The following is a 15,586-nucleotide window of genomic DNA, read 5'->3' on the forward strand; positions in this document are numbered from 1 at the left end:
AAACTGTCTGCCTCATAAAACACTGCCCAAGTTAAACGTATGTACACCTCAGGTTGGATATTTTTGAAAAATAATTCCTTTCCATGTAAAAAATTCTTTAGAACTTTTCTTTGAAATAGGATAGGACTCAAAATGCGGCTCAAAATCTTATGGCAGAGATATGACTTGAGTAACAGCTGTAAAAATCTCCACTCAATTTATCCAAGTTATAAACCTCTTAAAAAACAACCCCCAAGTCATTTGCTCATATTGAAGAGTTCTTTGTACTAAGTTTGAAGTGTCCATTTGCACTAAGATGAGGTTTCCTAGCAATGCACTCTCATGTTCCTGCTGGCTGGGCTGGTTACAGAGATTTAGTTGGAAACCAGAAGAACAGGACAAATAGGTGAAATGATTGCAGGGAACAAAGGTCTCTGCAGACCCATTAGATAATCAAAATAAATTCCACTAATCCAAATGAAACCATCTTTTCTAAAACAGACCCTTCTGTTTTTTTCACTCTCAAAGAGTATCATTGCTAAATGTTCAAGTAAAGAAGCATCCCTCAAATGGAGCAGTATTCTTCATGGGGGTAGACGTGGAGCAAGGAAAAATACTTGGTCAGACAACTGTTGGTTTTCATTGATCTTTGTCTGTTACACTTAAGATGTTTTCAAAAATGATGCTACACCTATTTCACACTTTACTAGCAAATTCATGCCATGTTAGAATGACTATCTTGTTCAGTATCTTTCTAGGAGTTTAGCAAGTCTACAATTGTCTGATGGAGTTCTTTATTTCCATTAGAGCGTTACAGAAATTGCAGTCAATGTGGAAGTAGCCAAGAGTTATGAACTGTCAACATGCTGATAGGAAAGTAAACAATGTAAAAGTGAAGCCAGCATTTGAGTCTCACAGCATGGTACACTGCTGTAATGGTTTAAATCATAAGCCAAATGATTGCTATTATAGAGATAGTGAATGTCATGCTTACAGAAAAATTGTGCATGTTAAAAACGACTGCCATTAAAAAGATAAGTCTCACAGGGGGAAGGGACCTCAAGCCAGTAAACAGACAAAATGCATTACAGCAAAAAAAAGCAGGATAGAAAAGGGAAGTCTTGTCTAATTACCAGATTCAGCTATCATTTATAGTACTCTCTCCCACCAAGAAAAGAGTAGGAGAGAGACAGATACAAGGGCAGTAGACTTAAAACAGAACTCAGTTAGAATTAAGAGCATGGCATCTAAAATATGCATATTTGAAAATAGATATTGGGTCTTTGTAGGCAAGTCTTTGGCACTGGTAAGAAGAATTCTGCACATAAATGGCAATCTTATTTAAATGTCAAAACAAAAAAAAAAGAAAGATAAGGCTGACCCATCTAAACTTAGAGAATCATGTCCCTCCACCATTACACAGAAATATGTTCCTTATCACAAAAGAAGAGGAAATCTGCACAACCATTCTGCCTGTTATTATAACCAGATTAAAACACCAGGAAAGGGAATCCCTCTCGATACAACAGTTAACAGGGAACGATTTTAGTTTATTGTCCAGGAGGCCAGAATCAGAGGACTTCCTTCATCTGACAAAATACAAGCTGCCTTTTTAGTGTTCTGCTAGCACACAGCTCTGGCCAGAGACAATTTATTCCCCTTCAACCTGGAATCCTACCGACAGCTGTATGGTAGCTGACACAGAAGGGCAACATGTTCACGAATGTTTGAGAGTCAAGATTCAAAGTTTTTAAATCCAGAGAGGACCATGACTATGATGTCTAAGAGGCTCCTGCTCAGCTCAAACTAATGGATTTTCTGGAATCAATTCCTGCTCGACTAGGACATTTCAAAGAAAACCAAAATGCTATTTTTTTTTAAGTTACTGCTGATGGAGAATCTACCAAAATTTTTAGAAATTTTTTTCCAGTGGTAGCTTATTCAGCGTATAGCATGAGAGAAAAAATTGCTATGAAGAACCTACTTTGCACAATGCATGGAAAGTTTCACTGATCTTGTACCATTTTCTTACAATCAAGAATATGAGTTTAGACACACCCAGTGCTGTAAGGTCTGATCTGGTTTTTGAAGACACACTTATTTCCATACTGTGCTATCAAATATTCTTGAGAACACTCTACCCAGTGTTGTAATCTCTCTCAGAATGCCAGTATTGGAAAGCTCAGTTTCCACATGCTCTATGAGAGCCAGCTTTGTTTCCAGTAGAGCTGATGCTCAGACTGAATTTGCAAGCCTTCCTAGCCATACAGTGGCTTTTCAGAGTTTCAAGGGTGTCTCTACAGCAGTAGGTTGCTCTGAAATGGGCAAGCACCTCTGGAATAGAAATCTATTTGATAGGATAACTCCTTCTCACATGCACCTTCTCTTTGCTACTTCTCAGTTGCTATACATGCAGTTTGCACAGCCATCAATATTCATATTCTTAGGACCTTCCCAGGAAACACTCAGATCTGCTTCTCTTGAGCTCTGACATTACCCCAAGCTCCTATGCCTTCCCAGACTGTGAGACGACTGAGGAGTGCAGCAGAAAACACCCCAAGTGTGTTGCACAAATTTCTGTTACTTTGTATGTGCACCTCATCAAGTAGACAGCTAGCAGAACCAGACACTTCTGTTATTATCACAGCCATGTTAAATGAAAAGCTTCTGGAATTTTTCTAGTTAATACTCTCTTCACATAACTAAGAAGCATATCAGCTCCCTTGGGCATTCAAACAAGCTTAAGACTGATTGCCCATTCGAATTTGAGTGGGTTATGCGCTATAGTTGCAGATTGCTTCCAGAATACGTCTGGGGGGTGGAGGGGATTCTGTAAAAAAGTGTTCTTTATTTCTAGGAGCAGAACATTCTTTACTTCTAGCCATTTCAAAGACTCGTTATTTATTGGCATCAAAATCCACTTGGAAACTAATATGTGAGAAAAATGCTCACTATAGAGCACGAGTTCAAGGGTAAAAGTCATCTTTATAAGTTATTCTCAAGGCAATCACTTCATATCTCTTTTCATTATGCAGCATATTTTTCAGGTATTCGTTCTGAATATATTTTAAAAAAGAAAACATTGAGCTCACTATATTTTAAGACTCCTAAAATACTATTATGCATTTGAAGGATTTTGTGCTCCAGGCCAGTAGTTTGTCATCTCTGTTTCTCTGTTACATGTGAAACTAGATGAGAAAATCAGATTATCACTCTCAAAGCCCTTTAGGAGAAAGCTGAATTAACATGACAATTCAAGTTCATGGAAGAAGATACTTGTGCAAAGTGTGCATGACTTATAAATTCATTTAACATTGACTTTGCAATTAAGTTAGCTTACTGCCTCAAAGATACTGCAGCAAACTTGGGAATGTCGTAGGTAAATGAAGTAGCAATGGAGAAGGCTGAACTCATGCATTACCTTTTACTATTATTTGGGTAACTGTGCTTTCCAAAAGTCTCCATGCCTTCCAGAAGTCTTTAGCACAAAATTATGACAAACATAAAAGAAAAAATATAGCTGGGACTTTAATGTTTAGAGGGAAAATGGCAACTGCAGAAGGAAAGGATAAGCATAGCTGCTGTAGTCCACAATCTGAGTAGGAAGAGTTAGATATTTAGCACAGTTTAGTGTTACTGTATTCTGGAGGGCGATATCTATAAAATTGGTGGTATCTCACAGGGCTGGCATATAATGCATTTAACAATACTAATATGTTAGTGCAATTTAATTTTCTCAGTTCAGCACATTGCTTAAGTGTCCTTTGAAAGACTTGTAATAGAAGTACAAGATTGGTAGACATCAGCTTCTGCTGGTGTAACTAACTCCTCACACTTACAGAAGTAGAAAAAGCAGGGTCTCGAAATTTCAGTGAAAAAGGAGTGGTTGCAGGAGAGGAAAGGTGATTTATGTGTCATTACTTCTCTAGCAAACACCTATAGCTTTTGCTGAGAAAAATGGCCCTTCTCGAAAGATGTCATGAAACTACTTACGCAGAATAAATAGATAAAATGAAGACAAACTGATAGTTTTCATGCAATATCAAGCTTAATTTTTCTCTCATGTGATGGCTTTATGTTTATAGACATAGATTGTAACATCCAATTTAGGGGAGAAAAGAGATAGACACCTTTGTGCAAGCCCCTGCCATTTTTAGGGAAAGCTCTTAGTTGAGGTTAAATCTCTACTTAAAGAGTTTCCAGAAATAAGCAGCAGTAGAATAAGTGCAGTAATAGAAGGAAAATCTGTCAAAGAGTAATATGCTCTTGAAATCCAGCAGAAAATCTAGTGGCGTAAGTTTGGAGATCCTGGAGAGAAAAAGGTACTTAGATCACTGCAGAATCAAAAAAAAAAGAAAAAAAAATGACCCAAGAGGCCCGAGAAGTGAGGCTATGGACTAATATAAATTGCAGATTTCTACCAAACAGCCTGGTCCTGCTCAGCAACCCATCAGCCCAAGAGTCCAGTGTTGGGATTCATATACAATACAATAGAGAGGTGAGCAGTGGAAGAAGAGAGCATGGCCAGGGCTTGACATACTCTATTTCATGGCTCAGTGAGTCACTGGCATTGCACTTAAAATCTGCTGCATTCTAATAATCTCCTGATTATAAAAAAACGTCAGCATAGTTGAACTTTACATATGTGACTAGCTTATTAACTAAGCTAGTTTAGTGGTTTAATATGTGCTTTTTTTTTTAAGATAGGATAAACAGTCAGCAAGAAATATTTTTGTTCATCACTTTTTTTTTTCCAAATTCACTTGTAAGCTGTTTTTTTCCATAAGTTTTGTCTATCATTGCTCAAGGTGTGATGTAAGTGATAGGAATAATCATTGATGTAAAGATCCTGCAGTTCAATTAAAAAAGAGCATTGAACTTAGAAAGAGGCGGACAGGAAAGCACAATTCTGATGAGCATGGGATGCAGTTCCTGGCTCACCTCACAGCCAGGAGGCAGCAGTAAAACAGTGCAAAGACTGAGGTGCTGCAAGCATTAGGATACATGAAAGACCAACCGCCCAGAGATGTCAAAGAAGCATGCACATGGCAGTTGTCAAGAGAAGGGATGTTGAAAAGATGTTGCCATAACTGAGTCTTGAGATGATGCAGCTGTTTGCTGTGACAGGTGTTTCCTTAGACAACCCACAGAGAACATACCTATTACACATGTGAGGGCCTGCAGAAATGTCCAAGTCAAAGAGCAGTCCATTAAGACAGGCAGAATGGTGGTGATCTTGGTCTGATGAGCAGACAGCACTGCAGGCTGCTTATTAGTATCTGTGTGCAAGACTTGACATGAAAGAGAGTCACAACTAGTAAAACCCAAAGACAGTAAATTCCATAATGACCACACTGAGTGACAAATGCTATTTTCAGTTAAAGATAACCTCTTTACCACAATATGAACTTCTGAAAGTAAAGATGTGTTGCAATATTGAGACTGGAAGGGATCACCATCACACTCTGGAGCTAGAGTATTAAAGCTCATTTTTCCTTCAAGTTTGGAAGCTTCCTATTCTTCCACTCCAGATGAGTGCAGAAGAGTCTGTCTTCATAATGTAAGTGTAGTTGAATTTCACGCAGCATTACAGGTATAGTGTGTGTAAAATGTAAAGCTTTGCAGTGCCATCTGGTTTCTACAACACAGCTGCAGACAGAGAATATCACCGTGAGACACCAGAAGTTTTGCCAGAATTCAGATGAATAGGAGCTTAATAACTTTCCTTTGTATTTGTCACTTTAGATCAAAATATTAAATTTCTATTTTGCACTGATAATGTGCCTTTGAGTCATAGGAATACCAAAAAATACAATTATATACAGAGATAATTTCTTTCATCACTGAAATGAATCCTCCTTTGGGACAATGAGAGTGTGAAGAGCATACACCAAATTGAGAACATTATTATGTTCAGATATAAATCTGTATAAATGAGTCTAGCAAGATGCATGGACTTTGATTTCCAGACAGATTCAAGCCAGGTAGCTCAGTAGGAGAGAGCACATTTGGTGTTTTGAATAGCTAGCCACAAACAGCACAATTAGAGCTGCTGTACAGCAAGTTCTCTTCAAAAACATGATGGTGTACCTGCAGCCAGAGCACTTAATAAGGCACCTGTATCAGCCACTGCCAGGGAGGCTTTTCGTGCCATACAGAAGCTCTGAGGTCACATCAACTCTTAAGTGCTGCCTATTGAACTTTCAACACCATTTCTGAGCACTGGTGTTAACTTAGTCTTAACACAGCTCAGATTAGTTTAAGTGCTCTGTACTAATAGGATCATAACACTGGAAACTGTGACCTTGCCCTCCCTAACCCTTGAAGCCTTCTCAGACTGTAACAGTCTTTGAAAGCCTTCAGTTAACATTACTAATTATAACTGCCTTTTCCTGGGTTTAAAAGCAGTGAAACATTGTTTTTAGCCTGACTGAGGCAATGCTAGAAGTCTCAAGAAAAGACCTTTCTTTTCCCAAGCCCCCAAAGCTTTTGATAAATGCAGAAAGCTTACTGTCTTGGAATGATACAAGATAACTTCTTATTACTAGATTACATCTCGCACAGAAAAGTATTAACTTCAGGTATCACTTTGTCTTATTGAAGCATTACAAAATGCCCAGAAATAACAATTATTGAACATGTTCATCACTGCCTCAATATGCAGTTTCTGAAAACTATATATGCTTGGGCTATCACCTACAGAGACCACAGATACAATTAAACAATTGTCACCAAAGAAGTTGTTTCCCAAGCACATCTTTCTCATGTGTTTTATATGTAGACGCACACACAAAAAAATATTACTACCCAGCATTAAAGTCAGAAAAAATTCTCAGTTGTAGCAGAAAAATCGCCCAAACAGTACAATTGTATGGTTTTAAGTAGCTATATCAGTAGAACTACATAGGTCATTCAGTCACAAACATGACTGACATCAAATAGAGCAGCTCTTTTCCGGCTTTTGTCATGTCCCAAATAAGAAAAATAACATAGTGCTCTCATATAGCGAAGACTCAGGAACACTCATACAAACCTCGGTCTTACAGCTTCCTAACCAAATTAAATACTTCAGCCCCACATCTGCCTTATCACTTGTTAACCTTTCACTTCAGAAGCATCAAGATCACATATATAAATCTCTCCCTCCTAGGTGCCTTGCAGTCTTCAGCAACCTAGCTGAAAGGATTTATCTCCAAGTCCAACTACTCAGGGACACTAACACATTTCTGCTCAGTGAAGGTGTCTGACCCTCCCTGCAGGAAAGAAGTGCTACGAGCATGTGCAACAACAGACATTCTGTGAGCCTCCCCAAAAATCTCTTAACATTTATTTAAAATAAATTTGATTTGTCTAGTAGATAGGGAGCTACTTGGGATTGGGAGGTGTATGTTCCCTCCTTCAATGAATATGTAGTGCAAAATGTTGGTGTATTTGTGGGGATGAGAATACAAGTCTGAATTTCTCAGACATTATGCTTAAAAGTCATGTTTGTGTGCTCTCTCTATCTCCCTCCCGTGCTGTCCCCCGCCTTTCCCTTGCATCTTTTCTCCAGCAAAGATTTAATTATTTAATGCCAAGTGCAATAACATCAGAAGAGACCAAGAGCATTCTTCCATGGAGTACTTCACAGCACACTAATTAGGACTCTTCTGAGAGATTTAACAATCCCTGTAGGCAGAGGAGGGAACTGAATCTGATCTCTTCTAATCCCAACGACCATCCTCATTTTTGTGCTACTGCAAAGTAGAGCAGAGGGCTTCTAGTGGCTGTCTTCTGTGGGAAAAGTACTGCTCGTGCCTCTCTCCAGCTGTGGATGGGTGCCTTGTTTGGTTCCAAGAAACTGGTTAAGACTGAGACAAAACTTGGTGCCCAGCACTTGCTATTGTTCATGCAGATTATACAGCCTACCGCTTAACATGCTGGCTTCGACCTGAGCGCATTACCAGTTCTTCCTCCATGGAAAAAGAAAGTTATGTACCTAATTCAGAGCTGTGAATTCCACTTGGTACACATCTGCATGTGAGGTTGACTAACACTGGCCTTAGCTCCATCCTTCAGCTGGATGGAGCTTATGCGATATAAAATACGAAAGGAGCGAGCCATGCGGGGCGAAGCATGGTAGAGCACGTTGTTGAGTGGTGAGGAATGCATGCTGGAAGGGGAGCACCAGCATCAAGCAGCTGCCAGGACTAAAGCAGCACATAAACTATCAAGCTTCACTTTTCTCACAATTTTGAGCTTCTAATCACATCACGGCCACAACATCATATTTTGGCCAGTACGAATGGAATTTTGCAGTGCATGAGAGAAGCATAAGCAAACGAGAGGATTAGCACTCATCTGAACATTGCATCTGATTGCAATGAAATACGTTACATATTTATTTAGGCCATTAGTTATAGACAAACCAAGGGCACAAGAAAAATTGCTTAAGTGGTAATAATATTCAATTACCTCTCACCTTATTACGGATCATTGATGTTTCTAATATTTCTGCTCTTCCTTAAACTCTTCAGTTTTGCCATTGAAAATTCAACAATAACTAGCTACAATAAAAAATAAGGACAGTGAATAAGGACTGTTTTTTATTAAAGCATGGCCAGTATTTTAAGAGCTGTTGTAATGCTTATTGAACTCAACATAAATCTTCCCCCAAAATTAAACTAATCTAAGAAGATCTTTTCATTACAAAGAAAGTTGCAATATGAATATTAGTTATGGCACCATAATACAATTGATCTTTTTTAAACCAGAGCAAATGTGGAATTTTAAACCTGTTTTTAAGTTTCTGCTCTTTATTTTTACCAATTAATGACTCTTTTGAACTTCACCTCATGATACTTGATTAGCCCTCTTAAAAATACTGGAGGGTATACATTCTTCATTTGTGTCATTCATTAATCACTGTTCAATAAATGCTGTCAGAAAACTGTTGTCTTTGATGTCTCATTGCTCGCTGCATTCTTTCTTGTTGGTTTAATCAGATGCTCCCCTGCTGTGGTCAAAGCACAGTCTGATAGTTTCGGAGGTGAACCAGCATTAAAACACAGAGCTTATTGCAAAGGTTCGTTTTTTCTTATGGCATGCTAAACTGAAAGCTTTCATTCTGTAGTCCTTGGCAAATGACACATTGTTGTCATGCCCTTACAACTGAGGAGCTCAGAAAATAGTGCTAAGTTCTGCCATCTAACTGAAGCACACTGTAATGACTGACTAATTGCCTGCAGCTCTGAAATGAATCTGTTTGACTGAATGTTTGACTGTCAATCACAGAGAAATAATGTTTCTTTTTTTTAGAGATTGGGATTAGAACAATTGTCAAAATGTGTTAAAAACTTCAGGGGGTGGCAAGTCAAATGAAAGCATCCAACAGAGAAAAATTTCTATCCTGGGATAAAACGAACATTTTCATTTCTAGTGTTTGTTCAAGACACATTTATATTGAAAATATTCAGAAAGAAATTCTGCAAAAGCTATAGTTAGCAGGCGGACTGAAAACAAGTGAAATACCAACTCAGAAGACAATGAAAGAGAAGAATGAAACGGGACCAGGAATCATCACTGAAAATAAAAATAAATGTAAAACCAGACTACTAGAAAATACTGCGGGCTTTTATACCGGTTTGGCATTGCCATGGCTTATTTACTTTAAAAGAAATCATCAGTGTTTGGGGTCTTTACATTAAAATAATCTAGACTAATGATTTCCGGCGTTTTTCCTTTTCAGAGATCTTATCACTGATTACATGATCCCCAAACAATTGCAGCTGTACAGCTGAAGAAGCAGTAAAATGTAGTAAGAGATCTATCAGATTAATACATATTATCATCATCTTTTACTTGTAAGTGAATTTGTATACTTATATAAGTCCAGTAGCACAAATAAAAGTGCAAATTTACAATTTCCAAAACATTATTGTCTATGTAAAAAAAAAAAATAATAATGCATTTATAAAACCATGTTGAGCTGGAATTCTAAGCCCAGAGATGAAAGTGAGATTCAGATCAAAAGCCTCATAAAAATGACCAAAAGCATCAAAATAATTCAACTTTGGGAATAGATGAGATGAAGGAATAATTTTTAGCTGCATAGTTCAAGTTGCTTGGGAGATGGAGAAATAAAAAATTATTTCTTGCCTTAATTCCACAAGGATTATTAGGAAAAATGTACGTGTCTGTGCTTATTGCTTTGTATGTTATTAAAGTACTAGTTTTGCTTGCTATCCTGAGATCTAACCTGTTTCGCAAAAGTGAAATTGTACAATTAGCATATGAACTTTAGACTTGATTTAAAAGTTCATTTAAGTTCTTAAAAACTCACTGGCATCACTGGTAAAGAGGAAGCACTTTTAGAAAGAAGACTGTTACTACATAATAATTTTATAAATAATATAAATAATATAGGAAAACTACTATATTTAGCAAGTGATAAACAGTAGTCCCTAGCAGAAACTAATGCACTTTTAGACTTTTAGGCAGCTAAGAGCCTGCCCTACTGCATCACTGTTCCCTGGATTCCTCTTCTGCAAAAAATCTAGTGATAGTCACCTATTATTAAAACACTCAAGATCTTGGGACGTGTATAGGAGAAGTATCCTGGAAACTCTCAGATTGTGGCAGAGGTGGACAAGTCTAATTTACAAAAAAAAATAAAATTGTAACAGCATCTTTGTAGTAGACATTTTATGATCCAGCCACGGTACAGATAATGACAAAACCCATCTGTATAATTTTTGGATCTCTGTGCTGTGTGGTTTTACTATAGCTTTCATGAAGAATATACATCTGTAATTAAAATAAGAGCTTGGTGGGCTATTTGTATTCTAACATTCTCTTTGCTACCTGCTATTTCCCATTTTTCCCTCGTTTGAGACTGAACAGAAGAAAAGATGATGTTTTAGCCTGCAGGCACTTTCTTTAGGTTTTTTTTTTTTTTCAAATGACTGAGGGAACAAAATATTTTCCTTTCTCTAGACACTAGTATTCCACCTGACTCAAATCCCTGTGGCCTCAAGTACCATTTTCTTTTCTATTCAAGTCTAGAAATAAAAGCACTAAGTTAATACATAGTCAGTCTGTCTATTCTTGTTACAATACAGCTCTTGGGGTGCATTTTGATCTTAAGAAGATCAGCATAAAAAGTTAAGGAAAAAATCTGAAGGGTGTAAATCCCTGTTGTAATAATAGCAGATACTGACCTATTCAAATTCCGGAGGCTAATTTGCTGAGGTTATGAGGCAGTAAAACCATCTCCATTGATACCTGTAATTCGCCAGTTCTCTTCCCAGCAGTATCTGAAGTTCACTGGCCTGTTTAGCCTAGCTCTTAGCTTACATTGCTCAGTCTCTGTGTGATATCATTACTGTCATATGCTACTCTCAGGTAAAATTGGAACAAACGTCTCAAGAAGAAAGAAGTGACATCAGCATCCTGGTTCATGATAAGCTGTATGATGAACATCTGTTGAGTATTTCAGTGCCAGCAAAAGATGGGCATCTGGAAAGAGGAGGGACCCTTTTCCATTGAGATTTAAGTTCAGTTGCCTGATTTATTTTTTCTCTCCCAGGCACCAAATTTTTGGTGTTGTATCATTGCCTCCAGTGTAGTTACCAAATGTTTTGCAAGAGTATAATAAAAAATGACTGAGGCTAAGTCTGTGCAGTTGCCTAGTGCATCAAGCTTCTTAGAAGTGTAAGCCAACAAAATTGCATTAGGATGAATTTGGACCCTTATTCTTTAAGGAGCATAAAGGACTTTGCTACAGATGCAAAATGATAGATCGCTGATGGCTTTTACATATATTTTATAAACTGAGTTACTCATAAATAATTATGCCAAGAGACATAAACTCCCCATAGCTTGTCCATGGAGAAAACTCTGAGAACATTAAAAAAGCCACCCCACAACAATGAGGTAAAGCAAGGAACTAACTGAAGGGGGCTTGTTTTATTTTTTTTTCAAATGGAGCTATTATTTGAAGAAAAAAAAAAAGAGCAGCTCCCACAGCAACTTTACAATAGGTTTTCACCAAGGTTTTTAAATTGTAAGATTTCTGCATTTGGAGCCAAATGCAGAAAAAAAAACTCTGCTGAATGCCCGAAGTGCGGAATCAAGAGGATTCCTTTCATTTAATCTAGGATAGCACTGAGTCTTTTCATATTAAGAATTTCTTCACTGTCAGTTTTCAGGAAATAGGATCCACCAGGGAGAAGGAATTTGACTCAGATTGCATTATTTTTCACCTAGCAAATCCGCATTCTCAATGTAAAGTTCTCTACTCTCTTGTAACTAGTATTCCAAGGTATAATTAACATGGAGATAGAAAACCTTTTTGTTTTCTCAATTTAAAACTGTTGCCAACATCTCCTCTTCAGGACATAGGCTGACTCGGCATCTTGTCACAATGTGTAAGATGTCTTCAGTATTTTCATTGTCTCTTTTTTCTTAAGTTTTTGTCTTTCTGTGATTATCTTTCTTTTCTTTTTCCCTTTTCTTTTTCTTTTTTTCATTGTTCATTATGTCTCCGTCTTTCCCTATGGGCTTCCAGAACACTCTGTCCTTGGTTCCCATTCTCCTCTCTGCTTTGTCTGCAATCATTTTCATTTTGAAATTTAATTATCCTTATTAGCTGCTTTCTCTGCTGTAGACTGATTTTCTTCTATTTTGCCTGTTTCATAATCTAATCACATGCACCTAGGTTTGAGCTGCAGCTCAGCCCATTTTAAACAGCTCTTAATCCTTCACCAGAACTTCATTTCTGACCACCAGACAGATCATCAGTTTCTTGCCTGGCACGCACGGTTATAAAACAGTGAGCAAATTTGACATGGATCCCACTTATTCAGGCTATATCTTGTTAATTCTTTCTGCATACTAGCACCCATTTTCCCTTCCACGAGAAGCACTTGCCATTCATTCCTGCAGCTAGAACATTACCTCAAGTACGCCTGCGTCCTGCCACTGGTCCTGATAGAATATGTCCCGCCCCACTCACAGGTATGGAGAATGCCTCTCATCCCTTACTCATTATTGGAAAATTAAGTACTTTAACAAAAAATACTATTTTTTTACTAGTCTGGGCTAGCTTGCCCATCTCACTACTTGTCCTCATCATTATTTTTTTACATTTTATATGTCTCATCTGTTTATCGGTACTTATCAGATGCCTCTTATTGACTAGTAAGTGGGGAAGGGAGGAAAATTTCCCTCCAAGCTGGGCATTCATACTGTCTTCATAACTTTAATTTTCCATACACCAAGGTGCTTAGCCTTAAAATTCTCCTTTGAAGTAAATATTACCTGCTTGTTACAAACAGGAAACTACAGAAATGATCACATCATCAAGAAAACATTGTATTAAATAGAATCATAGAATGGTTTGGGTTGGAAGGGACCTTAAAGATCATCTAGTTCCAACCCCTCTGCCACAGACAGGGACACCTTTCCACTAGATAAACAAAAAAAATGTTATCTGTCATCTTGACTCAGAACTCAACTATACTGTCTTCACAGTATTTCCAATGAGAGGAGGCATACCCATTTTTATCCTGGGAAAACTGGCGCACAGTTACTTACCTAAACCCATACTAGAAGTTGTTAGCTGAACTGAAAACCAAAGTCAAATAACCCAGCTATTACTGCTGTGCTTTTTCTATTAAGTGATTGCTCTCACCATGACAGGCAGCATGAGTAACGTGAACAAGATTAGTGTTTATTTCATCCAAGGCTGATACCCATGTTATCTTGATACTTGGGAAGCAATTTATAATTTTAGTATTAATTTGTCCTTTCAGGTGCAGGCATACTATTTTCTGTGCTGCAGAGGTTCACATGGTCTGTAGCTTGGCATGCTGGATCACAGTTCAGAAAGGACAGTGGAGGAAAAGCAAAAATAAAAACGGAATTTAGAATGAAAAACACTGATAGAAGCTTCATTTAGAAGTGTTTTCAGGTGTCACCGTGATAAAGCATGGAGCCCAGACTGCCACAGATCTTAAAAAAATAATCCAAGTATTTGCATAAAATATTTATTTTAAATTAGAAAAGAGGAAAAAGTTATTAATTAATGATGGATTAATTTAATTCAAGATAATCCTGATAAGCAGAGCTAAAAAACTGAAATACCATTAACCGACTTCTTTCCTGCCTTTGTCTGTAATCATATCTCACTACTATCACTGCAATTGGAATTTTCAGATGAAATGTTCACCTGCTTTATGGAATGCTTCTTCAGCAGTCTTGCCTATTTTTTTTAAATTTTTTTTTTAGAGGAATGTATTCTCTGAAATGAGAAAATGATCTTTTGATATGTCATGTTTCCCTTTTTATTTTAAAATACAGATGATTTTATTACCACACTTTCCAAAGGGTCTACATATCAACTTTATTGAATTTGAGAAAGGGAAATATTTTAGGAAAAAATAATTACTGTTGCCTGTTACCTACTATTATTTTCATGATGACATGACACCCTACTGACAGGCATGCACTGCTCAACACTGTTAGGATTTGCTTTACAGACCCAAGTGATTTGTAGTCTCACTGTGAACACTGAGACTCAACTTCACCTCATTCAGGTGGCAATGTTGAAATCCCAACTTTCTTCATCTGTTTCGGGTCCTTGAGCATATGCTGGGCCTGAGCAGTTTTCCACTATTGAAGTACAAACATAACTGATTAGTTTCACTTAGATACATTGCTTGTCCTAAAGAAAAAATACTTTTAGCTGGAAAGTTTCTAATGAGCCTGACTTTAAAAGTGCTAGCTTTAGAAAAACCATTGTCTTTCTGTACAATATAACATTATTGATCAATTGAAAATTTCTTACTGTTTAAACATGATCAGACTTGAAGCAGGCTTGCAATTTCTTGCAAGAAGGAAAAAAAAAGATTTATTGAATGAAGGAGACCATTTTTTAAGCATTCTGTATAATTGAATTGTTAGACTTTGGGGCATAATTAATGGCAAAACTCATCTAGATGAGATTAAAATCAAGATAAGTTACAAAAGATTCCTTTATTAGTGTTTTTCCTATTCAGTTCAACTACCTATCACACTACTGTGGAGAATATAGTGTTTAAGTTAACACAACAATAGAGTTCAAATCTCAGCAACTGTTAAACTAGTTATTTTATGTGTGAGAAAATGTGGTTTTAATGTAACCAAGAGACAGCTCTCATTCGTTTCACGTTATCTAAAGTTTGTTTTGAGTCTTTCCCTCTGAGTGATTTTCAGTTAAAGAGGAGATGCTTTTTGTTATACTTTCAAATGAAAACAGGAGCCAGGTAGGTCATTAAACTGGCACATTAGTTGTTAAACTGTCATATTCCAATAGTTTAAGTTTTAGATTTCAGGACAATCAGGTTTTTTGGGTTTTTTTAGGGTGAATTTTTTATTTTCAGAGAGGTAAAAAAACCCCAACACTAAAGCCAAAGTGAATCCCCTATAATACCTTTTTTTTGTTTTGGTTGCTTTCTAAGTTGGTAAATTATACAGAGAATGTCAACTCAATTGCTTAAGAATATTAGATTCTGTTTGTTAGCTAAAATTACCAAGTAACTGCATTAGGTATCAGGCCTGCATTTCAGCACTTGTCGTTGCACATGGT

This window comes from Nyctibius grandis, chromosome 13 (assembly GCF_013368605.1).
Source record: "Nyctibius grandis isolate bNycGra1 chromosome 13, bNycGra1.pri, whole genome shotgun sequence".
Classification (NCBI taxonomy): Eukaryota; Metazoa; Chordata; class Aves; order Nyctibiiformes; family Nyctibiidae; genus Nyctibius; species Nyctibius grandis.